The following is a 27,997-nucleotide window of genomic DNA, read 5'->3' as shown; positions in this document are numbered from 1 at the left end:
AATATTTTCTATTATAAATTGGTTGTTCGTTATGACACATGGCTAGATCCTGGTATGTCACGCGCCTCACGGTAAAACCCCGTTAGTCGAAAATTGAGGGTGTGACAGATTGGTATCAGAGCCATTGGTTATAGTGAACTAGGTTTGTTTTCAAAAACCAGTCTATAACCGTTTCAAAGCTTTGTGTCAGTCTTAATACTTACAAACCCAGACATACATTTCATTCATGCATGCACTGCATATGTGTACGCGTAGTATTCGCACCGCATTGATTTCGCAGTTAGCTCCTACACTCATTTATGACAAGAATATTAATCATGCATTTGCATACATATTTATTATGTACTTGTGGTACGTAGTATGTTAGTACATAACCACTTAACTCTACAATGCCATGCGGGTATGTCGACATCATCCACAACATTATCCTCGGATAAGGAGCACGCCACTTTTATTGTCACATCAGAACCTTCACCCATTCTCTCATCATTGGAGCCGTGGAAATACTGGCTTGAATATAGCAACGACATCGTCTAGAATGATGAGTCTTCTCAGGCCCTTGCACGAGCAACGCCAAACGAGTATAACCTCTTCAAGAGTTGGGTATGTCGGAAGTGAGTCTCTTATCTATCTACCATCCTGAGTGTCCTAAACTTGCTAGCCATACTCCACTCCAAACTCCAACATGAGTCTCGGGTGAGACACACCTCTTTGAGGCAGACCCCTTGAAGGCATTTTTTATAGATATTCATCGGCATTGAGATGCCATAATTTTTATTCCTGAGCCGCATGCTCATTTCATTAGTCGATGTTGCTGGAAGAGTAGATTGACTGCGCAACTGAAAACATCTTGCTTATCGTACACTCAAAGTCTATTCTGACTTAGAGGAAAAAAAATGCTTCCTTCACTTTATTTCTAGCTTATGTCTAAGTCATACTTCGATTGCATGTTTTCTTCATGAACATGTATTCTTCTGCCATCTGTAAAGCTGAACTCTTAGTATGTTCGACTCGAGTGAATACTCGGATAATCTATTCCCAACCAAACTTTTGGGTGAAACTTTGAACTAATCTATGTACGATTTTTAAAAAGTCTACTCACCTTTTTATTATTATCATTTTGTACTCGGCAATCCAAACTAAGGGACAACTTGACGCATGGTGGGAGGAATTGGGCTGATCATGTAAACCGAATTATTATTTTGGGTGCACACTTAATAATAATTTATGGTGCATGTGAATCCTATAGTGTGGTCATAGTCCGTGAATCTCAAACCTAAGTTCCCACCGTTGATGGAAGCTCTCATAACTCGTCCAACACTAGTAGAAATTGTATAATATGTTCTATAACTGGTGGAAGCGAATAGCTGATTGAAGATGGATCCTGATAAAATTTGATGTTTTAGTTACCAATATGCAAGTTGTTTTGGATAGCTTAAGATATCTTTTCCAAACCTTGTTATGAAAATAATCAGAATTCAAAACCTCTATAGCTTTTCGCGGCAAGACCTCTAAACCTAATGTATATGCGAAGTTTTAAGAACTTCTTGTAAACCAACACCATGTTTGTGCGACCAAGATAAAAGTTCCTGATGATATACTTACCCTGACCAATTGTTAACTCCCATTTTAGCTTGAATTTTTTTTTCCGACCATGACAAACTCTATAATAAGACCATTCCATAAGATAATCCCATTTTCTCAAGTACATTGGAAAACATAAATTAAACCATCGCACCTTCACTAGAATGCGTTGAATTGGAATAACTTATGCACGGATGGAACCGTAACCCTATAACAAAACTCTTTGAGAAATATCTTCTTTAACACCCCTCATTGGCTAACATTTTCAAAAACAATTTTAATCACTCGCCTTATCTTGACCCCGTGAACTAGCTACTAGTATGGTCCTACCTCAACTCTCATGGAAAAAGGTAATTTAGTTATGTAACCTTTCATAAAGCGTTGAATCTTCATGTGGACCCATATCTCTAATGGTATCTCCCTAGTGATTGAGTAATTCCCTATGATCCCTTATCTAGAAATTTTTGGTCTCGGAGCAACAATTCTTAATCGTCTGAAGTAACGCCTTGATCGGTTGCAAAAGTTGATAATGTAACTCATCTCATGTGCCTATAGTAACAACGAATCAGTTGCCTTACAAAACCTCCAACACGAACTCACCCTAGTTTGAGTCAAGCCTCGAATAGCCTAAGTATTATTGTAAGCCCTCATAAAGGAACCTAATTTGATTTTACAATTTGCCATTAGTTCATGCTTGAACCCACTATCGCCAACAACTTGCACGCAAATAATGAAGTGGTAAATCTCAAACCTAAACTTCAATACATCAACGAGTATGACCCTAACGAGAAATATGGATGAACTTTTCTTCAAGTAAACAAGGCGCAGGGTGATGGACATACTCTCCAATAGCCGAACAACCTCCGATAATAACTTCGACCGTGACAAGCCTTAATGTGAGTGAAACCTGAATAACCGTGTCCTCATTATGACTTATATTTGTCATAGGAACAAAGTTTAAGAAACAACGTATTTCTATTTCCAGGGTACCCTATACCGCACGAATAAGGACCAAACAGTAAATGTGAATAAGTCATGTCAGTTTGTGAACGACCATTCATCATCAAAACCCTCCTCAGATTCGTAACTGTAACACCCCGTAACCGCAGCGGAAACGTACACGGGATGCAACAGACACATCTGATATCAACATCATTGTTTATAAAGAAAACACCACTACATTAATTTAAACGTATTACATTGTTCTGAGTTTCATAACCATCTAAGCGTTATCACATAAGTGTTACCGATAGTACATTAACATAATTAATGCAAAATATAGATCTCTAGACTTCCACAAAATAGCACACAGCATCGAACACATATCACTCATTCCAATTTGAGTGTACCTAGAAAGCATGTAAAGAAAACGGGTCAACTACGAATAGTTGGTGAGTTTCACTAATTTAAATAAACCATGACAAATCATTATAAAATTCATAAATAAGCGATGTAATTATACTGAGTTCACAAGTGAAAACTCTGTTAACCCCGAAACACATCGAATTACCCCTGGGGACACTGTTAACCCAGAAACATATCTAATAACCTCTGGGGTCACTGTTAACCCAGAAACATATTTAATAACCTCTGGGGGCACTGTTAACCCAGAACATTTCCAATATCCTCTGGGGACACTGTTAACCCAGAAATACATTTAATAACCTCTGGGGACACTGTTAACCCAGAACACTGTTTCGGGCATTACAATATTAGCAACTCAGTTAATTACCATCTTAATACATTACCGTACGATTTCCGTACAATAAACAATATATAAATACATTCATTTCCATGCGATCGGCATGTACTTAAACACTTTGATAAAAACATGCTTTCCGCCCCGAGAAAATATTTAAAACAGTTCAGTAAAAGGGGCTCGTGAAAACTCACCTACTTGTGAGCAAGATGTACTACGGTGCACTGCTACTGGTACAGATCTGTAATACGATCCCCAAATCGTTACTACACAATTTCTATCAATATAACTTAAATTCGTGTTAACCGGTACGTCTGGGGACACTGTTAACCCAGTACCGTACACGATCCGGGGACAATGTTAACCCGGAAATACTTTTCAGGACTTAGATTGTGATATCACCTAGAGTTCTTAGTCAAAACTACCGTTAGTTTGTTTTCTCGTTTTGCGTGCCTAGCACGGTTATCCGTCTTTATGTTTACAAAAATAAGTTTGACCACACACGACCCGAAAATAGTTATTATTGATATTTTCATTAAAATGGTGAAATTAGAGCTCGGTTAGACACCCCATTTGGCCGCGGGGCCCGTTTCCGTCTTTAATACACCGGAAACGGTTAAATCGGGTAAAATTACCCAAATCATCCGAATTATTTTCGGATGATTTATTTTTACTTGATTAACTTGGTTTCATGAAAATAGTCCATTTTTAAGGTTTTTATGCACCAGTCAGCTCGCTTAGGCGAACTTTGCCGGTTTACACGTTTTAAGCTTTAAAAGTTTGTTTTTAAGTTCCATTTAGCACAAATAAATATCCGTTTAGTCTCGGACCTTGAAATTTTGTACAAACCATATTTTGACAGTAAGGAATTTTATAAAATTTTTCCAGAATAAAGTTTTATATCTAAGATTTATTTAACCATTTTTAAACGTCATTTAAACACCAAATATGTCGAAAATACCAAACGACCTTCGAAAAATCCCAAATTTTTCTGGGATGACCCCTGTCACCCACATAGTTTCCTGTAATTTTTCCAGAACCAAAAACTCACTTTACATGCCATTTTTACCAAAACCGAGCTAGAAATCCCTAGAACTCGTTTTACCGAAAAGCCTACTTAGACTTCTCCAATGAATCTGAAATTTTGTGTGTGACTTTTATATGTTATAAAAACCTTATCTTAAATTTTCCAGAATTGTTCATGATGTTTAGCTATTTTTCACCATTTTTGGCCAAAACCGAGCATTAAATTCACCAAATATTCATCCTTTATCCAAAAATTACCAAAAATTCACAGATCTCATATTTTCATGTGTAGATCATCTCTGTGAAATTTCGTGACCCAACTCTAGGTCTATCACAATCTGTCCAAAATAACTAAATCACACGAAAACCGAACTATCTTGTGTTTTCTAGCGTTAGATCGCAAAGATCTTGGTTTCTAGCCTTTGATAGCCACTAGATACAACACTTACAAACACAACAACACCACACCAAGCAAGTTATACCCACAATCAAGCCATTTCTTTCATGGTTTCGATTAAAACATCAAAACAAAGATTTTGACCGTAAAAATTCGTTTTTGACTCTTTTAACTACTTTCTTGGACCAAGATCCTTTGTATAACTTGTATACATCACTTGATCCTCCAAGAATCGGTTTCATCTCGGGTTTTCACCCATTTTTCATTTGAAACCTCATTTCCTTGTAAATGAACAAAGAAAAGAAGATAAACACGATTATAACTCGGTTTTTACCTTGTGTTCTTGCTTAGAAACTTAGGTTTTGGATGGATGATGAAGAGGTTGAGAGGATTTTGGGAGAAATATTGTGGAAAAAAGAAAAATGAAGGTGTTAGTGTGTGTGCAAGGACCGATCGGTCCAAGATATGGTGGGGGTGGGGCCCACATCTCAAGTATTGGCCACACATTTGGATTGCGTAATCCGGATAACGTTGTGGATAATCTGGTTCAGTTCTTTTTTCGGTTAAACGTTTAATTCCGCTCAAAACGAGGCCAAAACGGTCGTTTTTCGGCTTAAAAATGAAATTTATATAAAACTGATTTAAAAACTTTAAAAACTTAAACCATGACGTTTATTGACTTAACACATCATATTGTCAGTAATTGTGCATCTTTTTCGGCTTGATCGATCGTCTCTTGCTTGGTTTGATGTTAAAGGTTTCGTTTATCGTACCGACGTACTAATAAATCGAAATCCTTTTTCTGTGCTATAATTCACTTATCCCGAAGCTTTAATACTTCGTAAACATCACTAAACATTATATATTTCGTCTATAATGTAATTCCCGATTCGTTCGGGTTTCAATAACCGTTCATCGATTAATCGTAATTCCGATACGACTAGTTGTACATTTGAGTATAATTCGTACTGTGAATCTTATATACTCGTATAAACATATTATAATTCATATATTCAGTATTGAATAACACGTAAATAGTATATTCCGGCTAGGGTATACCTGAATTTGCCGGAATCGTTACATTCTCCCCCCGTTATAAAATTTCGTCCTCGAAATTTTTGCGCGTCAACTACTTCCTTTTGAGGAAATAGGTGGGGGTATTTCTTCCGAAATTCGTCCTTTCGTTCCCATGTATATTCTGGGCCTCGTTGCGAGTTCCATCTAACTTTGACCAACGAGATCTTATTGTGTCTAAGTTGCTTGATTTTCCCATCCACTATTTCTATGGGTTCCTCTACAATGTTGAGTTTATCACTTATTTGGACACCCTCTAAGGGTAACGCCGATGTCTCATTCGACAGACATCTTTTCAAGTTCGACACGTGAAACACATTGTGAACTGCACTCAGTTCATCAGGCAGTTCTAATCGGTATGCTACTGGACCGATTTTTGCAGTAATGTCGAATGGTCCAATGTATCTAGGGGCTAACTTCCACGCCTTTCCAAATCTAACCACACCCTTCCACGTTGATACTTTCAAATACACTTTATCACCTTTCTCGAATGACAACGGTTTCCTACGGGTATCAGCATAACTCTTCCGCCGATCCCGCGCGGCCTTCAGATTGTTCTTAATTTCAAGAATTTTGCTGGTCGTTTCCTGGACCAGATCTGATCTAATAACCTGTGTGTCGCCCACTTCAGTCCAGCAGAGTGGCGATCGGCATTTCCGTCCATACAATGCTTCGTAAGGCGCTGCCTTTATACTGCTATGGTAACTATTATTATAGGAAAATTCAACGAGTGGGAGATGTTGATCCCAATTTCCTTTAAAATCCAGTACGCATGCACGAAGCAAATCCTCCAGTGTTTGGATGGTCATCTCAGACTGACCGTCGGTCTGAGGGTGGTAAGCTGTGCTTAGATCAATACGCGTTCCCAGCGCTTCTTGGACAGCTTGCCAAAGTTTGGAGGTGAAATGGCTATCCCGATCGGAGATGATCGAGATGGGTATCCCATGACGAGACACAATTTCATTTATATAAATCTGCGCAAGTCTCTCGGTGTTATAATTATTTCTAATCGGGATAAAATGTGCCGATTTGGTTAATCGATCCACGACTACCCAAATTGCGTCATGTCCTCGGGACGTCTTGGGGAGATGTGTCACAAAATCCATCGTGATCTGCTCCCACTTCCATTCGGGAATTTCCGGTTGTTGTAACATCCCGAAGGTTTCTGGTGCTCCGCCTTAACCCTCGCACACGTCGTACACTTGCCGACGTATGTGGCTATATCCTTTTTTATACCCGGCCACCAGTAGAACTCCTTCACATCCTTGTACATCTTATCCGAACCCGGATGTATGGAATATTTCTATTTATGCGCTTCGTTCATGATCAATTCACGAAGGTCATGGAGGGTTGGGATCCAAATCCGATTTTTGAAGTAGAGAATTTCGTCCTTGCGCTGTTCGAAATTCTTCTCGTTACCAAAAAGTCCCTCATTTTCCAAGTGTTCCTCTTCCAACGCCTCGCGTTGAGCGACTCGAATCAAATCCGAAAGGTTCGACTGGACTATCATCCCCAGCGCTCGCACTCGCAATGGCTTAACCCGATCCTTCCTACTCAAGGCATCGGCTACGACGTTAGCCTTGCCGGGGTGATAACGGATGTCACAGTCATAGTCGCTTAATAATTCGACCCATCTTCGTTGTCTCATATTCAGTTCTTTCTGATCGAATATGTGTTGCAAACTTTTATGATCGGTGAAGATGGTGCACTTTGTTCCATAGAGATAATGTCTCCAGATTTTAAGTGCGAAGATAACTGCTCCCAGTTCTAAGTCATGAGTAGTATAATTTTTCTCGTGTACTTTTAACTGTCGGGAAGCATAGGCTATGACTTTATTATTTTGCATCAACACGCATCCTAACCCTTTCCGGGATGCGTCACAATACACGACAAAACCATCGTCTCCGTCGGGGAGACTTAAGATCGGCGCTTGGCACAATCTTTGTTTTAGCGTTTGAAACGCCGTTTCCTGCTCTTCACCCCATTCATACTTTCGATCTTTTTGGGTCAGAAGGGTTAAAGGTTGGGCGATGCTGGAAAAGTTCTCTATAAATCGACAATAATATCCAGCTAAGCCTAAAAATTGGCGGATTTCCTTTGGCGATTTAGGCGCTTGCCAATTCTTAACTGCTTCAACCTTACTTGGATCAACGTGTATTCCTTGATGGTTTATAACGTGACCAAGGAATTGCACTTCTTGTAACCAGAAGTTACACTTGGAGAATTTTGCAAACAACTTCTCCTGATTTAGAAGCTCTAAAATTAATCTCAAGTGTTGCTCATGCTCTACTTTACTCTTTGAGTATATCAAAATATCGTCAATAAACACGATGACGAATTTATCGAGGTAGGGTTTACAGACTCGATTAATGAGATCCATGAATACTGCTGGCGCATTTGTTAGCCCGAAAGGCATAACTAAGAATTCGTAATGGCCGTAGCGAGTCCGGAATGCGGTTTTTGGGATATCCTCCTCCTGAATTCTAACCTGATGGTATCCCGATCTAAGATCTATTTTTGAGAAGTAGCTCGCACCTTGTAGTTGGTCGAACAGATCATCGATTCGGGGGAGAGGATACCTATTTTTGATTGTCAACTTGTTCAACTCCCTGTAATCAATGCACATTCTAAGACTCCCGTCCTTCTTTTTCACGAATAGTACCGGTGCACCCCACGGGGAATAACTAGGACGTATAAATCCTTTATCCAACAATTCTTGCAATTGGTTGGATAATTCTTGCATCTCAGATGGTGCAAGTCGGTAAGGTGCCTTAGCAACAGGGCCAGCTTGAGGTAACAGATCGATTCTGAATTCGACCTGTCGGGTTGGCGGTAATCCAGGAAGTTCCTCTTGGAAAACTTGTGGAAATTCGCGTACCACGGGAATATCGTCCACCCGTTTTTCCTCAGAATCAGTGGCCGTCAGGCTCGCTAGATACGCCACACATCCCTGACGTATATATTTTAACACCTTGAGGTGGGATATAAATGGTATCATGGTGCCGGATTTTTCTCCTTGCACTAATACCTCCTCGTCATCCGACACCCGGATTTTGACGATTTTCTTTTCACAGTTTATTTCTACTTTGTTACGTGCTAACCAATCCATTCCCACTATCACGTCAAAACTACCCAATTCTACCGTTAACAAGTCAACCAGAAAGAATTGTTCGTTCAGAATAAAAGGGCAATTCCGAACTATCTGATTAACTATCATGGTTTTACCGTTAGCGACTTCTACGGTGTAAGGTTCTATGGTTTCACCAATAGGAAGGTTTGCTATCGAAAGGAATCTAACGGAGACAAACTTCTATCGGCGCCTGTATCAAATAATACAGAAGCGTAATGATCAGAGACGAGGAATGTACCTGTCACTACGCTGGGGTCCTGGCGTTCCTCGTTCGCCCCCATCACGAATGCTCGGCCTCGCGCCGGATTGGACGACGATGCCTGACCCGCGGTTTGCCGCCCATTTCCTCCCTGGTTCAGCTTCGGACAGTTTTTCTTGAAGTGATCTGTGCTACCGCATTCAAAGCAAGCAAGACTGGTGGTCATTACTTGATTTCCTTGTGGGTTTTGTTGTCGGGCTGATTGGGTCCTAAATGGCTGCGCACGGATAGGTTGCGGTTGCCGGTTCAAGTTGTTCAAGTTTGTCCTACAGCTCGGTGCGTAGTGCCCAATCCTGCCGCACCGGTGGCACACCACCTCTTTGCACACGCCACCATGGTGGTAACCACATTTCCCACACTTAGGAAACGTTCCCTTCTGCGGTTCTTGTCTTCCGCCCGAACTAGTCATGGCGTAGTTCTGGGCAGTGGGTCTAGCACGTTTACCTTGCTGCATTTCCTGGGCCCTATGGTCATGTGAACTCCGCTTCCCCCCAGCGGACTCTCCTACCACCTTCAGTGACCCGCTCCTTACGAAATCATACGTGACGATACCAGCTTGCGTCACCGCACCCTCATACGTCTGGTGTCCCCCAGAATTGACTATACTCCTTACAACTGGAGTTAGCCCCCAAATATAACGCTCCACCCTCTTCGACTCTGGGGTGACCAACCATGGTACCAATCGCGACAACTCATTAAACCGGTTCGTATAACCCAAATGGTCTGCCCCATGCATCTCCAGGTTCCACAATTCATTTTCTAATTTTTGCAATTCGTTTTTCGGGCAAAAATGTTCCAGTACAAGAGCCTTGAGCTCCATCCAGGTCATGCGGTTTGTCGCCGCCTGGCCCCGGGTCTGCACTATCGTGTTCCACCATGCCAAGGCATGGTCCGTGAATGTGCAGGCAGCATACTTAACAACACAATCCTCAGGGCAGTTGCTGATATTCACCACGGATTCTATTTTCTCGATCCATTTAACTAATCCATTTGGTCCTTCAGACCCGCTAAACTCTAGAGGTTTGCACAACATAAAGTCCTTGATCGAACATCCCCTGGATGCCCGAATCGGTTCCGTACGGTTCGTCTCTACCGTAGGTATAGGGCCATTACTGTCTGTAACGACCACCCTAGGCGGTGCGTCATTACTCGGAATCGTGTTATCATTCTGCGGAGGATTAGTATTTCGTTCCCCATCATTATTGGTGGTCGTTTGATTGCTCGGAGGGTTTGGATTGGCCGAATTGTTAATACTGGCGGCGATGCGCGATACTATATCCGGTATCGCCGCCTCTAACTGTTGAGCAATCAAACGACTCATGTCCACTTCCGACAATTTGGCTGAACATTTTGGTGCCATTCTACACAACATCAAGAAAATATATATAATCAATACAAGTTCCAATCATAAAACACAACAAACATTCCATTCATTAATAAACGTTAATACATATTACACAAACATCCGTTCATATTACTTTCCTGTCACTATCACATTAGATAAGTTTGCCTACATACGGCCTATGTAGGCATCATCTCGACATAACCCGCAACGGGTCAGTGCTTGAATGATACCCAAAAGTATCTATACTGATATGCCCCAAAAGAGACCCACCCTAAGGGCCAGTGGTTGTATTATAACTAAACAAGATTCACTCCATGTTAGCATCACCACTAACTGCTTACACAGAGTATCAAAAAAATGGTCCCTGTCTATCCCCAACCCAACACAACTAAACACGGTGGTAAACCAACCCCACCAATATCGCCACCAACACCACCAACACAGCCATCATAACCCGGACCCGCATCTCCATCCGACTGAGCATCCATTGGGAGTATGAGCACTCCCTCTTTAGCTGGGCAATCGCATACTGATGGTCCAGTATGCAATCACCTAAGTACATCCTCCTCTGGACTCCCACTGTCAGGGCGGCGGAGTGCTCGTTCACCTGTTCGGTGAGCACTCGGAGCCAGGCCGCCGCGCCCCGTTCCTGTCTCGGAAGACCCCACACAGGTGGAGTCGCAGGCTCGGGCCGAGAGCTGGAGGACTCGCCCCTACGAGTAGCAGGTCTGGGTGGGGGCGAGATAGGTCGGACATGTGGGATACTGATCCGCGCCGTGAGGCGGGGTCCGAATCCGGGGGGTGCAGGGGCGGCCTGTGGTGCGGGTGGGGTCGGGGATCTGGCAATCCTAGCTGGGGAGGACTGGCCGGAACTCCTAAGGCTAGCCTCGCTAGGCTCTGTGCTAGATGCTACGAGTAGGCTCCCAGAGTCCCCGGAGCTGACCTCCTCCGGGTCCTCCTCAATCGACAAACTGGGGGTTCTTGACATTTTACCTGCACACAAGTTAACAAACATATAGTTCTTTCCATAGTGTAAATCATAATCAAATTAATATACACTTACTTATACAACTTGACCACATAACAATATTATCACATATTTGCACGTATGTTGCCAATTTTACCTATTAAAGTCCCCCGTGACTTTCCCTGAATTCCCTCGTGCAGACAAGTCTGTTATTATGTTCCGGACCATAATAACCCACTTGTCCATCCAAGTTCATCCCGATCTCGTCACAATATATTATTAGTTGATATTCAGATCCTATAATACTTAAGCTACTGGTTATATTTTAGGTATCTTTTAAAGACATCCTAATTCTTTATAACCAATGGCTCTGATACCAAGTTCTGTAACACCCCGTAACCGCAGCGGAAACGTACACGTGATGCAACAGACACATCTGATATCAACAACATTGTTTATAAAGAAAACACCACTACATTAATTTAAACGTATTACATTGTTATGAGTTTCATAACCATCTAAGCGTTATCACATAAGTGTTACCGATAGTACATTAACATAATTAATGCAAAATATAGATCTCTAGACTTCCACAAAATAGCACACAACATCGAACACATATCACTCATTCCAATTTGAGTGTACCTAGAAAGCATGTAAAGAAAACATAAATTAAACCATCGCACCTTCACTAGAATGCGTTGAATTGGAATAACTTATGCACGGATGGAACCGTAACCCTATAACAAAACTCTTTGAGAAATATCTTCTTTAACACCCCTCATTGGCTAACATTTTCAAAAACAATTTTAATCACTCGCCTCATCTTGACCCCATGAACTAGCTACTAGTATGGTCCTACCTCAACTCTCATGGAAAAAGGTAATTTAGTTATGTAACCTTTCATAAAGCGTTGAATCTTCATCTGGACCCATATCTCTAATGGTATCTCCCTAGTGATTGAGTAATTCCCTATGATCCCTTATCTAGAAATTTTTGGTCTCGGAGCAACAATTCTTAATCGTCTGAAGTAACGCCTTGATCGGTTGCAAAAGTTGATAATTTAACTCATCTCATGTGCCTATAGTAACAACGAATCAGTTGCCTTACAAAACCTCCAACACGAACTCACCCTAGTTTGAGTCAAGCCTCGAATAGCCTAAGTATTATTGTAAGCCCTCATAAAGGAACCTAATTTGATTTTACAATTTGCCATTAGTTCATGCTTGAACCCACTATCGCCAACAACTTGCACGCAAATAATGAAGTGGTAAATCTCAAACCTAAACTTCAATACATCAACGAGTATGACCCTAACGAGACATATGGATGAACTTTTCTTCAAGTAAACAAGGCGCAGGGTGATGGACATACTCTCCAATAGCCGAACAACCTCCGATAATAACTTCGACCGTGACAAGCCTTAATGTGAGTGAAACCTGAATAACCGTGTCCTCATTATGACTTATATTTGTCATAGGAACAAAGTTTAAGAAACAACGTATTTCTATTTCCAGGGTACCCTATACCGCACGAATAAGGACCAAACAGTAAATGTGAATAAGTCATGTCAGTTTGTGAACGACCATTCATCATCAAAACCCTCCTCAGATTCGTAACTGTAACACCCCGTAACCGCAGCGGAAACGTACACGGGATGCAACAGACACATCTGATATCAACATCATTGTTTATAAAGAAAACACCACTACATTAATTTAAACGTATTACATTGTTCTGAGTTTCATAACCATCTAAGCGTTATCACATAAGTGTTACCGATAGTACATTAACATAATTAATGCAAAATATAGATCTCTAGACTTCCACAAAATAGCACACAGCATCGAACACATATCACTCATTCCAATTTGAGTGTACCTAGAAAGCATGTAAAGAAAACGGGTCAACTACGAATAGTTGGTGAGTTTCACTAATTTAAATAAACCATGACAAATCATTATAAAATTCATAAATAAGCGATGTAATTATACTGAGTTCACAAGTGAAAACTCTGTTAACCCCGAAACACATCAAATTACCCCTGGGGACACTGTTAACCCAGAAACATATCTAATAACCTCTGGGGTCACTGTTAACCCAGAAACATATTTAATAACCTCTGGGGGCACTGTTAACCCAGAACATTTCCAATATCCTCTGGGGACACTGTTAACCCAGAAATACATTTAATAACCTCTGGGGACACTGTTAACCCAGAACACTGTTTCGGGCCTTACAATATTAGCAACTCAGTTAATTACCATCTTAATACATTACCGTACGATTTCCGTACAATAAACATTATATAAATACATTCATTTCCATGCGATCGGCATGTACTTAAACACTTTGATAAAAACATGCTTTCCGCCCCAGGAAAATATTTAAAACAGTTCAGTAAAAGGGGCTCGTGAAAACTCACCTTCTTGAGAGCAAGATGTACTACGGTGCACGGTGTCACACCCGGTCCATAGGCGGAAACAACCGGTGTGCGACTCATGAAAGGTTTTCGAGAGCGCGGTTAAGCAACAACTATATGATAAAATACATGAGGATTTCATTCATAATATAAGTTTTACAAAAATATCCATAAAAAGGTTTACATATAACATATTGAGATTTCACAGTTATGTCCTGCCGAAGGGAGATATAACCGTGAAAACTCCAAAATATAAAATCCTCATATATGAAATTTCCATAGTTAAACATAAAACCGTAGTGAGACACCGTGACCTCTCCACGTTGCTAAATACCTGAAAGACACGTAAAATAATTTAATAAGTATAAACTGAGTGAGTTCACAAGTTTTGTGACTCGATAAAATGCTTTATAATATGATTCTCATAACGTCATGAATGCAGTATCCATGACTTGCAGTGTAACGTGAATACATGAGTTCGTAATCATTCCTTGACTATATATATACACCATAAAGCCCCACATAACATCCCACGAGTCCACGAGGGAATAAATAAATCGGAAAACTAAGCACCCGTCTTATAAAGTGGCGCGACCACTTACGAGTGGGTTGGTCAGACCAGTAGTACTACCCGTAGAGTTCCTCGGCTATAGTTGCCTATAGTTTATGGTTACAATATATACCGGGGACTTTATGTACCATGAGCGCGCCAAATATCTCATGTACACGCACATTGTAAATCAAGATATACACCATGATAAAACATATTTAAACACGTGTCCCTCGCCCCGAAAACAGTTTAAAACATAGTGAAAATAGTGAAAATAGGGGCTGTGAGACTCACCTTAAATGAGGAATAATGTTCCGTTATACTTGGTGAGTTTCCTGTATTATATCGTATACGTATGCACTTCAGTACATAATATATAACTATTAATACTTAGCCCGATACATACTTATGAGGTGACGGTATATATGTATACTTTTTATACATTAGCGATACTGACGTTAGACAACGTCTTATACTTGTTATGTATTTCCGTTATATCCTCTTTATATATATATATCCTCCGAGCATTAGGGAATGCTCGATACAAATTATTCGTCGGTAATCATGACGTTCGTGACATGCTTTAGCCTAATAGGTTTTGGAGCTCTCATCGTTAGTCCCCAGGTAGGTAACGGGCCCATCTATGATATATTCAGTTACCAGCCTAGACAGGACGTCCCGACTACCGGCACCTCCACCCTTCCAGTTACTCGCAATGTCCATCACAAAAACCCGTATTTTATATTTATACGTATGGCACATATATAGGAATATATGTGTATTAATTGTATATATCATTTCCTCATGTATACGATAAGTATTATTAGTATTTTCGTCTTCGTAACATATAGTTATCACATCCTTTGTTTTTATAACATTATACATGGGTATTTATATTTTCATTTGCGTATATAGGAATATACGTGTACCTTGTATTTTACCCGTACAATCATCGTTATTTTTATTTCCAAGACTTGATGCAAGGATTGCACCTTATGTTTAATGTGCACTTTTATTTATAATTTTATCTTTATTACTAGTACTCATATTTTATCATTATTATTATTATTACTATTATTATTACTATTATTATTTTTACTTTTATGACAAACCCGATACGGTTTTTAATACGTTAGTTATACCCTTTTTAAAGTTTAACATAACCAAAATTCCATCTTTACATTTATATCATCTTGTTTATTTATAAGTGGGTTTTACTACTCAAGATCATTTTTACCTTGACTAGGTGTTCTATTAACCTTAACCTTCCTTAAACACCCTTTAAATCCTTTATATCTTTTACTTAACATGATTTATCCTTAATTATATGTCATTTCAACACACTTCAAGTTTATGTTTATGTCTAATCACCTCATTATGTATATGTATCTTAGGCTTAGTCCATGTTTTTCTACTAAACATTATATGGCATTAGTACCTTGGGAATGTCGGTTTTTGAGCGATTTAAGACGAGATCCAAGTTCCTTGACGTTAACCACGATGTTAAGAGTCTACATTATGTTCAAATAACATGAAATAGGTGGATTAGGGTCAAGTAAAATGATGAGACCGTGGCTGGACAGAATCTGTGTTTTTCCAGCCACCATAAACTGTTACAACTCGAGTTTTCGGCTTACCTAATGCTGAAATGAAGCCGGAAATGGATGTTCAAAAGGTGGTTCGTGATCCTTGCGAGTTTCCTTGGATTCCTAAACAAGAATCACCCAAAAATACCAAGTGGTTTGTGAGATATGAACAAAAGAAGAGAGGGGGGTACTGCTGGAAAATGCAGTTTCCAGTAGTGACCTTTGAAGGTTCAAAGCTTCTTACCGAGTCTTCCGGGCAGAGATCCGTTCAAGGCTTTCTACCACGGTTTAAGGATTTCTTCTAGCTTTCCAACGATATATAGGGTTCAAGATGTTCAGAGCAGCATTATAGAGAAAACGGGTTGCAAAGAGGCGGCTGTTTGGTGGCCTGCTGCTGTTCTTCGGCCGAGAGAGGAACAAGGGAGATTTGGATTGTGTTCTTGAATGTTTGTGGTGAATTTCAGCTGAAGATCTGATGGTGTATATTAATAATAGTGTAGGGGACATCATCCCTTAAGTTTAGGGATTGAAATCTTGCTAACTCCTCAAGATATTGTCAAGTGAAATGGTCAAAGGTATGGTCTTTGTAATATTATAATGTGGGCAGATTTTGTGAAGGCTTTTAGGGACTTTGGTTGATCTTGCAAGTAACCAAGATTATGATGATGTTGGTGATGATGATGATACATGATCATGATACATATGGGTGCATGGATAATGGTTTATAAGATTTAATGTGGTGTTTGTTCCTTGTACATTAAAACTGAATGGGAAGAGGTTGGGGTTCGGCTTTGGGCTGCAAAAGGGAAGGTATTATGGTCATTTAATAAATATATTGGTTGTCCAAATGTAGTGCTAAGTTCAATCTTGGTTCGGGTCTTAAGTGGATAGTCGTTAGGACGAGTTGATCATCGAGTAAACAAGTTATGGAATTTATATTGGACTTGGGTATTATGAGCTTCTCTTAATTTATTTGGTCACCTATAAAGTATTATAGATGGTATGGAACCCGGTATTTATTTCGGTTCCCGGTATGATGTATATTTAAATTTAGCCCAGAGTTATATTCGGTTAAATAGTGCTCCATATTGTAATCCTTCATGGATTGTTTAAATTATTAACTTCATATTATTTTGACTAGTATACCTTTAATTCCTTCATAGTTTCATATCTTGATCGTCTCACTGTATAATGTATCATTGATTTGGCCTGTTCGGCGACTATATTCCATTATTTAAATGTTTATGGCGTTTTGGTCCTAATTAGGGAATTAGGACATTACTGGGCATGGTCTTACCATTACCCCTTATATTGGATCATAGATATATATTTAGCTTGATATATTTGTCACCTCTAAACTATTACTGGGCTATCTTCATCATATAGCCGTTCTCATCGGCATTTTATACAATCCTATAGGCATAACGACTGTTCTCGTCCACATTTCAAGTATACTATGGTTTATACCTCATATAAATTATATAAATAACACGTAATTTTGATCAATTATAAAGATTAAAGTATATGGAAAATTACCGGGTGTCACACACGGCTACTGGTACAGATCTGTAATACGATCCCCAAATCGTTACTACACAATTTCTATCAATATAACTTAAATTCGTGTTAACCGGTACGTCTGGGGACACTGTTAACCCAGTACCGTACACGATCCGGGGACAATGTTAACCCCGAAATACTTTTCAGGACTTAGATTGTGATATCGCCTAGAGTTCTTAGTCAAAACTACCGTTAGTTTGTTTTCTCGTTTTGCGTGCCTAGCACGGTTATCCGTCTTTATGTTTACAAAAATAAGTTTGACCACACACGACCCGAAAATAGTTATTATTGATATTTTCATTAAAATGGTGAAATTAGAGCTCGGTTAGACACCCCGTTTGGCCGCGGGGCCCGTTTCCGTCTTTAATACACCGGTAACGGTTAAATCGGGTAAAATTACCCAAATCATCCGAATTATTTTCGGATAATTTATTTTTACTTGATTAACTTGGTTTCATGAAAATAGTCCATTTTTAAGGTTTTTATGCACCAGTCAGCTCGCTTAGGCGAACTTTGCCGGTTTACACGTTTTAAGCTTTAAAAGTTTGTTTTTAAGTTCCATTTAGCACAAATAAATATCCGTTTAGTCTCGGACCTTGAAATTTTGTACAAACCATATTTTGACAGTAAGGAATTTTATAAAATTTTTCCAGAATAAAGTTTTATATCTAAGATTTATTTAACCATTTTTAAACGTCATTTGAACACCAATATGTCGAAAATACCAAACGACCTTCGAAAAATCCCAAATTTTTCTGGGGTGACCCCTGTCACCCACATAGTTCCTTGTAATTTTTCCAGAACCAAAAACTCACTTTACATGCCATTTTTACCAAAACCGAGCTAGAAATCCCTAGAACTCGTTTTACCGAAAAGCCTACTTAGACTTCTCCAATGAATCTGAAATTTTTTGTGTGACTTTTATATTTTATAAAAAGCTTATCTTAAATTTTCCAGAATTTTTCATGATGTTTAGCTATTTTTCACCATTTTTGGCCAAAACCGAGCATTAAATTCACCAAATATTTATCCTTTATCCAAAAATTACCAAAAATTCACAGATCTCATATTTTCATGTGTAGATCATCTCTGTGAAATTTCGTGACCCAACTCTAGGTCTATCACAATCTGTCCAAAATAACTAAATCACACGAAAACCGAACTATCTTGTGTTTTCTAGCGTTAGATCGCAAAGATCTTGGTTTCTAGCCTTTGCTAGCCACTAGATACAACACTTACAAACACAACAACACCACACCAAGCAAGTTATACCCACAATCAAGCCATTTCTTTCATGGTTTCGATTAAAACATCAAAACAAAGATTTTGACCGTAAAAATTCGTTTTTGACTCTTTTAACTACTTTCTTGGACCAAGATCCTTTGTATAACTTGTATACATCACTTGATCCTCCAAGAATCGGTTTCATCTCAAGTTTTCACCCATTTTTCATTTGAAACCTCATTTCCTTGTAAATGAACAAAGAAAAGAAGATAAACACGATTATAACTCGGTTTTTACCTTGTGTTCTTGCTTAGAAACTTAGGTTTTGGATGGATGATGAAGAGGTTGAGAGGATTTTGGGAGAAAGATTGTGGAAAAAAGAAAAATGAAGCTGTTAGTGTGTGTGCAAGGACCGATCGGTCTAAGATATGGTGGGGGTGGGGCCCACATCTCAAGTATTGGCCACACATTTGGATTGCGTAATCCGGATAACGTTGTGGATAATCTGGTTCAGTTCGTTTTTCGGTTAAACGTTTAATTCCGCTCAAAACGAGGCCAAAACGGTAGTTTTTCGGCTTAAAAATGAAATTTATATAAAACTGATTTAAAAACTTAAACCATGACGTTTATTGACTTAACACATCATATTGTCGGTAATTGTGCATCTTTTTCGGCTTGATCGATCGTCTCTTGCTTGGTTTGATGTTAAAGGTTTCGTTTATCGTACCAACGTACTAATAAATCGAAATCCTTTTTCTGTGCTATAATTCACTTATCCCGAAGCTTTAATACTTCGTAAACATCACTAAACATTATATATTTCGTCTATAATGTAATTCCCGATTCGTTCGGGTTTCAATAACCGTTCATCGATTAATCGTAATTCCGATACGACTAGTTGTACATTTGAGTATAATTCGTACTGTGAATCTTATATACTCGTATAAACATATTATAATTCATATATTCAGTATTGAATAACACGTAAATAGTATATTCCAGCTAGGGTATACCTGAATTTGCCGGAATCGTTACAGTAACTCACAAGGAACGACGAGTAACCATCCATCCAAGTATTCATATGGATTCATATTGGTCTATCTTATATGGAAAACATATACTCATCTTTTCTTGCCTAAAGTGCAGAACAGAAATTTACCAGTTACACTTGACACTGGGAAGATACAGTTTGGTTAGGATTGGTAATAAGAACCACCGAAGATGTGCTATTAGTGTGGTGAGTTAGCTGCGGTACACCCTATATATAAACGCTAACGGTATGTTGATGTTGGGGACATCACTAACCGACTTTCCAACCTTGAGCATATATTCGCTTTAACCAGAATCGGTATTTGCACCAAAGTGGTGGAGACAAGAGCTACCTTACGACCAAGAAACGATCCGCTCACGTTAGGAGAGATATTTTCTAAATATGCCTTGTTCGATGTTGGACTTGAAACACAATGCCCGCTAGAGCGGAGGATAGGGGAAATCGTTTCAATGTGACTGATGGTTATTATTCCTACATAAGATACATTAGATGCCCATCCGACCTAATGACTAAGCCTGCTGACCGAGCTAGTTGATGAGGTTTTTTCTTTCGATACCTGGAACTAGTAAGGCTAGTCTCAATTAAATAACCCATTGGATATGCATTCTACATTTGGTTAAACATCGTTAACGTTGAACAACGTCTCTCATTCTCAGTGATAGCGACAATCTCTTAGGCTAAAACAATATTATGCCCTTTGAGGCTAGACAAATACAAACATAAGAAGATGTCTGACTTGTTTCAAACAATAAGAAAACCTCATTGAAGATGGGAGCTATTTTCCAGGATCTCCATTATTAATTTATCCCGAACTCCTATCAGATGCAACACCATTTGGGGTAATCATAATTCGTTTGTCTGGAAACGCACAATCCTCTGTAATCATGGGTATTAACAATAAAGAGGAAAGAAACAAACCTTTGACCATTTCTTTCAATTTCAAATATGGTAAGTCTTTGATATTTCCTGAATATTCAAAACGATACCTAATTTTGGACTTTATTCATTTAAAATGATTATAACACCGACTTGTTTAGTTCAAATGACATTTTATCCCTTTCGGAAGGTTAATTCCACTGTTTAGGAGTGGAAGAGCCCAACCTGTTTTTGAACCTTGATAAAGCATGAATTATCAACGAATGCATTTGACACTCACCATGGATTTGTTTTTTTTTTCACTTCAATAAATTAAAGTAACTCCTTTGGTATCTCTAAATCACGTGATCTTAGAAGTGGAGAAATTTTGACTTGAACAAAATTACTTTGATGGAAAATCTGGTATGAGCAGTTTCATCAACACTTTGTTTCGGGACACCTGTCCTTCGTGTCCATGCCATGAACCTCAAAATTTATGTTGAACACAATCGTTTCACGAAAATTTACTACCTTAACTATGTTGAGTAACGATCCAATCCGATAAACCATATCTCCCAGATTAAAAGAGCGCTAGCTGCCATAGTTTAAGCAAAAGTCAAAGGACTTCTAAATCATTGTTCAATTGGGCACGTAGTATATTTTCTTAATGGTTCCTAATGTGGAATAGAGGAAACTCAACCTTGGCTAATCAACATTATAGTGATCCGAATCTTATGAACAACATCTTTGAGATGTTGTAACCTATTACAAACTTCCTCATTATTGAGTTCCATGAACGCAAATTACCATATGGACCAAAATAGGAAACGAGAGGTATTAGTGTTCTTCGCTCGATAGCCTGACTTGATCGGTAAATGAAGCTCTTATACACAAATTCATCTTTATGAACCATCATCTCCTTGAGCTATATAAGCCTTTCTGGAAATCCTTAACATTTTTATCGCTTTCGCAATGGTAGCAGTACCTATTACTAAGCTTATCTGGAAATGAGATTGAACTATTGAGACTCAACTCCTTTACAAATGGATGTTTATATCAAAATGGTTTCCCTAAACTCTTAAAAATTCGTAGTTGAATGCATCGACTTTTACAAACATTGATCGGATATTCTTATGACAAACCTCTCGGTTTATTTTATCTTAATATCTCTAATCAAGTGAATACTTGAATCTTATTTGGTTCCAAATAACATTAAAAATCGTTAATCTTAGCACTTCCTATTTACTTATACTGTCAAGCGTTCAGACGCTTTCACTATCAAGAAACTATGGTTATAGTTTCCGTATATCATAATTAAATTTCGAGTACGAAATTTCTTTCAACAAGGGGATGATGTGATAAATGGAAAATTTTGCTTAAATACGAGTAACACTGCCCAAATATTAGTGGCACAAACATATAGACTGAAAGTCTACTGACGTACTAACTGTACAGTGAACAAACATATAGACAAGAAGTCTACTGAATTAACTAAGACCAAACACATAGACGAAAGTCGACTGGTGTACTTAGTAGCATATCAATTTTCGGGATGAAAATTCTTTCAACAAGGGGATGATGTGACACCAGGCATTTTTAGGTTAACTCCGTTAACTAAACCCAGTTAAATCCTGCTGACTGCGTCAGTAAACTCCGTTAGTTCTGTTAACTAAGTTAAGGAACTCTTATACATGTAGTGTCATGTATGCATAGATTGAGTTAGTCGTGTCGTTGGTGACCTAAGTGAGGGTGAATAGTTATTGATAACTAGAATAATAAACTTGTCACACATGCTATATGTTATAATAAATTTGTCACACATAATATGTTGCATGTATTATATGTGATGGATGTAGTTATGTTACATGCTTAATATGCTACATGATTAGTTGTTGTATACTTATATGTTGTAGGAGATTGAACAATTAAATAACATAGCACATAATATATTACATGGTAAGTAACAAAATAGAAGTGCACAACATATGGTTACTAGGAAATATTTTAATAAAATGTAACATGTCACAAATTAAATTAAATAAAGTTATCTAAAGTTGAATCAAATTAATGATGACTTAATGAGGGTGCAAAATGAAGGTGTTATGATGAGTAAATAACAATGAAGGATTAAACTTTTCTTTTTCTTATTTTGGCCGTCCACTTCACACCCACACACACACACTTTGTATTTTCTAAAAATTCTCTCAAATATCATAAACAACTTGGTGATTTTTAGAAGCAAGGGTGTAGGGTTCTTGGACCAAGCAATAGGTAAATATGGTTTATTACATATTCTTATTCATATTTTAATTTTGGGTCATAAAAACCTAGTATCCAAATAATCCAATTTGTGAAAATGAACCAAGAATAATCAAGGTTGATTGTTAAAAGAAATTTTGTGTTTTGTTATAAAAGAAATATGGAAACCTTTTTGTAACTAAATGTTATTTTATAAATCAGTAAAATAATGAAAGAAATGAGATTTGATTATAGAAAATGGTTCCTATATGATTAAATATCATAAGGATCTAAGAATCATGATTTTTGTGACTTTTGGTTTGAATATGCTTGTTGACAGATTCTGTGTTTTATATTGTAGATTGTATAACTTGATGACATGTTGGTTTTTCTGCTTAATTTTTGATACTATGATTAATTAATTTTAATCTGGTTTACAGAAAGTTAATAATCATAATCTTTGGACTTTGTCTGACTAGTTTTTATTAATTTACAAAATCGGGTTGCAATTCTGATTGAAATGGGAATTTTCTGAGCTGTGTTATAAATTGCATAACTTGATATTAAAAATATATATGGATGTGATTCCAATTCTGAGATGTTACAAAAAGAAGTAGGAATCTAATCCAATTGGTCTTGCATCAATTGGATAAATATAGAATTTTTGGCAAATATTTGTGTACTGCTTTGTTAAAATAGAGACTGAAATTAGGTTGTTGTAGAGTGTGAATATTCTGTATGTTTTGGTGAATTGGAAAATTATAAGAAAAATATATGTTATACCTAATACTTCTAAGAATATGTGTGAATTATTTGGTAATTTAATAACATGTTTTGGTTGGTTGGAAAAATCAGTTTTGATTATTGAAAACTTGTTAAGGATGAGTAACATATTGGTTAGTAAAAATAATTGTAGTTTGTAATAAAATGATTGTGATAAATTGGATTTTGACTTTATGGGTCAACTTAGAACTATTTGACTAAGTGGTTAGTCTTACTTGTGAAGTGTTGAAAATATAGAAGTTAGACTTAGTCATAGGATGGTATGAAAAGTGGCTAAGTGCATATTATTTGATTATTGTTAAATTGTGACTAGGAACATCATGTAATCATTCAAAGTCTAGAATATTTGTCAAAAGTCGTCAACGGGCCGTCGGTCAACATTTTGGACCGCCGGTCAACATGTTGGTCAAAGGTCAACATTTTGGTCAACGGCCAACAAAACTCAATTTTTAGTCTTCGGTCATCGAGACTTGGACTTTTTAGTCAACGGTCAACAACTTGGACCTTTTGGTCAAAAGTCAAACTTTGGTCAAAGTCAACAAAAAGTCAAACTTCAAATAAACAAGGGAATTGTTTGGATACTAAGGATTCTAGGAATCGCTTAGCAAATACTTATAGTGCTTGTGTGATTTAGGCACTAGAACAACCTTGACTTAAACAATTGACTTTCAATTTGAACCGCATTCGAGGTGAGTTTCACTACCCCACTTTTTACTTACTCCTTTTGGGGGGGAAAGCATGCAACATAAAAGCTTTTTGGATAATTGTAGACTTTTAATACCTCATGTGTACATAGTGCACTTAAACTAAAGTCCCCCATGCACATTGGACCGTTAACAATTTTACATTGGCTCGGGAATGAAAGGTAGTACTACTGGGTTTAACGAACTCCTCGGGGCTCTCGGTTGAGGGAGTCGCCGGGCGTATCATTTACTAGGAACGCAATATGCACTAGTCTTATATTAGACTCCGTGGGTGGCAAACAAACGAACAAGTCAGCCTCGGTCACAATGGAACTCACACTAATGTAACATGATTGCTAGCGTAATTAACTAGCGGTATTACTAATGCATACATTATCCATGCTTTATTGCTTACAATGCTTACTTACTAAATGGTTTGTTTAACAAGCTTGTTTTCAAACTCAAACCTGTGAACTCACCAACCGTTGTGTTGACCCGTTTTAGCATGTCTTTCTCAGGTGTTTAAGGTGCACGTGCGAAGTTGAAATGAGTCTAGGATGCATGGATCCCACTAAGCATTGAATTATGCTGGGAGTCTTTAATGAAATGTTATGTCTGGGCATCTTGACTCGCACTCTGGTTTTTAAGTGTTTTTCATAAATTATACGCTTCCGCAAATGTAACAACTTTATCGTAAATGTACTTACCTCATTGATGAGCAATAAAATTAAAATATTTTCTATTATAAATTGGTTGTTCGTTATGACACATGGCTAGATCCTGGTATGTCACGCGCCTCACGGTAAAACCCCGTTAGTCGAAAATTAAGGGTGTGACAGATTGGTATCAGAGCCATTGGTTATAGTGAACTAGGTTTGTTTTCAAAAACCAGTCTATAACCGTTTTCAAAGCTTTGTGTCAGTCTTAATACTTACAAACCCAGACATACATTTCATTCATGCATGCACTGCATATGTGTACGCGTAGTATTCGCACCGCATTGATTTCGCAGTTAGCTCCTACACTCATTTATGACAAGAATATTAATCATGCATTTGCATACATATTTATTATGTACTTGTGGTACGTAGTATGTTAGTACATAACCACTTAACTCTACAATGCCATGCGGGTATGTCGACATCATCCACAACATTATCCTTGGATAAGGAGCACGCCACTCTTATTGTCACATCAGAACCTTCACCCATTCTCTCATCATTGGAGCCGTGGAAATACTGGCTTGAATATAGCAACGACATCGTCTAGAATGATGAGTCTTCTCAGGCCCTTGCACGAGCAACGCCAAACGAGTATAACCTCTTCAAGAGTTGGGTATGTCGGAAGTGAGCCTCTTATCTATCTACCATCCTGAGTGTCCTAAACTTGCTAGCCATACTCCACTCCAAACTCCAAACATGAGTCTCGGGTGAGACACACCTCTTTGAGGCAGACCCCTTGAAGGCATTTTTTATAGATATTCATCGGCATTGAGATGCCATAATTTTTATTCCTGAGCCGCATGCTCATTTCATTAGTCGATGCTGCTGGAAGAGTAGATTAACTGCGCAACTGAAAACATCTTGCTTATGGTACACTCAAAGTCTATTCTGACTTAGAGGAAAAAAAATGCTTCCTTCACTTTATTTCTAGCTTATGTCTAAGTCATACTTCGATTGCATGTTTTCTTCATGAACATGTATTCTTCTGCCATCTGTAAAGCTGAACTCTTAGTATGTTCGACTCGAGTGAATACTCGGATAATCTATTCCCAACCAAACTTTTGGGTGAAACTTTGAACTAATCTATGTACGATTTTTAAAAAGTCTTTTTGCTCACCTTTTTATTAGTATCATTTTGTACTCGGCAATCCAAACTAAGGGACAACTTGACGCATGGTGGGAGGAATTGGGCTGATCATGTAAACCGAATTATTATTTTGGGTGCACACTTAATAATAATTTATGGTGCATGTGAATCCTATAGTGTGGTCATAGTCCGTGAATCTCAAACCTAAGTTCCCACCGTTGATGGAAGCTCTCATAACTCGTCCAACACTAGTAGAAATTGTATAATATGTTCTATAACTGGTGGAAGCGAATAGCTGATTGAAGATGGATCCTGATAAAATTTGATGTTTTAGTTACCAATATGCAAGTTGTTTTGGATAGCTTAAGATATCTTTTCCAAACCTTGTTATGAAAATAATCAGAATTCAAAACCTCTATAGCTTTTCGCAGCAAGACCTCTAAACCTAATGTATATGCTAAGTTTTAAGAACTTCTTGTAAACCAACACCATGTTTGTGCGACCAAGATAAAAGTTCCTGATGATATACTTACCCTGACCAATTGTTAACTCCCATTTTAGCTTGAATTTTTTTTTCCGACCATGACAAACTCTATAATAAGACCATTCCATAAGATAATCCCATTTTCTCAAGTACATTGGAAAACATAAATTAAACCATCGAACCTTCACTAGAATGCGTTGAATTGGAATAACTTATGCACGGATGGAACCGTAACCCTATAACAAAACTCTTTCAGAAATATCTTCTTTAACACCCCTCATTGGCTAACATTTTCAAAAACAATTTTAATCACTCGCCTCATCTTGACCCCGTGAACTAGCTACTAGTATGGTCCTACCTCAACTCTCATGGAAAAAGGTAATTTAGTTATGTAACCTTTCATAAAGCGTTGAATCTTCATCTGGACCCATATATCTAATGGTATCTCCCTAGTGATTGAGTAATTCCCTATGATCCCTTATCTAGAAATTTTTGGTCTCGGAGCAACAATTCTTAATCGTCTGAAGTAACGCCTTGATCGGTTGCAAAAGTTGATAATGTAACTCATCTCATGTGCCTATAGTAACAACGAATCAGTTGCCTTACAAAACCTCCAACACGAACTCACCTTAGTTTGAGTCAAGCCTCGAATAGCCTAAGTATTATTGAAAGCCCTCATAAAGGAACCTAATTTGATTTTACAATTTGCCATTAGTTCATGCTTGAACCCACTATCGCCAACAACTTGCACGCAAATAATGAAGTGGTAAATCTCAAACCTAAACTTCAATACATCAACGAGTATGACCCTAACGAGACATATGGATGAACTTTTCTTCAAGTAAACAAGGCGCAGGGTGATGGACATACTCTCCAATAGCCGAACAACCTCCGATAATAACTTCGACCGTGACAAGCCTTAATGTGAGTGAAACCTGAATAACCGTGTCCTCATTATGACTTATATTTGTCATAGGAACAAAGTTTAAGAAACAACGCATTTCTATTTCCAGGGTACCCTATACCGCACGAATAAGGACCAAATAGTAAACGTGAATAAGTCATGTCAGTTTGTGAACGACCATTCATCATCAAAACCCTCCTCAGATTCGTAACTCACAAGGAACGACGAGTAACCATCCATCCAAGTATTCATTTGGATTCATATTGGTCTATCTTATATGGAAAACATATACTCATCTTTTCTTGCATAAAGTGCAGAACAGAAATTTACAGTTACACTTGACACTGGGAAGATACAGTTGGTTAGG

At 38.2% G+C, this 27,997-nt stretch overlaps 1 long non-coding RNA gene across 1 annotated transcript; it reads right to left on the bottom strand.

Annotated features, from left to right (window-relative positions):
* Nucleotide 1: 1 nt before the first annotated feature.
* LOC143547562 (uncharacterized) lies at nt 2-27,951 on the bottom strand. Its single transcript, XR_013137790.1, has 2 exons — nt 25,801-27,951; nt 2-648 (listed from the first exon to the last, which is right to left on the bottom strand). It is a non-coding gene; the product is annotated as an uncharacterized LOC143547562 (long non-coding RNA).
* Between the last annotated feature and the right edge of the window lie 46 nt (nt 27,952-27,997).

This window comes from Bidens hawaiensis, unplaced genomic scaffold (assembly GCF_021521415.1).
Source record: "Bidens hawaiensis isolate Kalapana, Puna unplaced genomic scaffold, B.hawaiensis_p1.1 tig00014730_1, whole genome shotgun sequence".
In the NCBI taxonomy this organism is placed as follows: Eukaryota; Viridiplantae; Streptophyta; class Magnoliopsida; order Asterales; family Asteraceae; genus Bidens; species Bidens hawaiensis.
The sequence above is the reverse complement of the archived record's forward strand: the minus strand, read 5'-3'. Positions and strand labels throughout refer to the sequence as shown.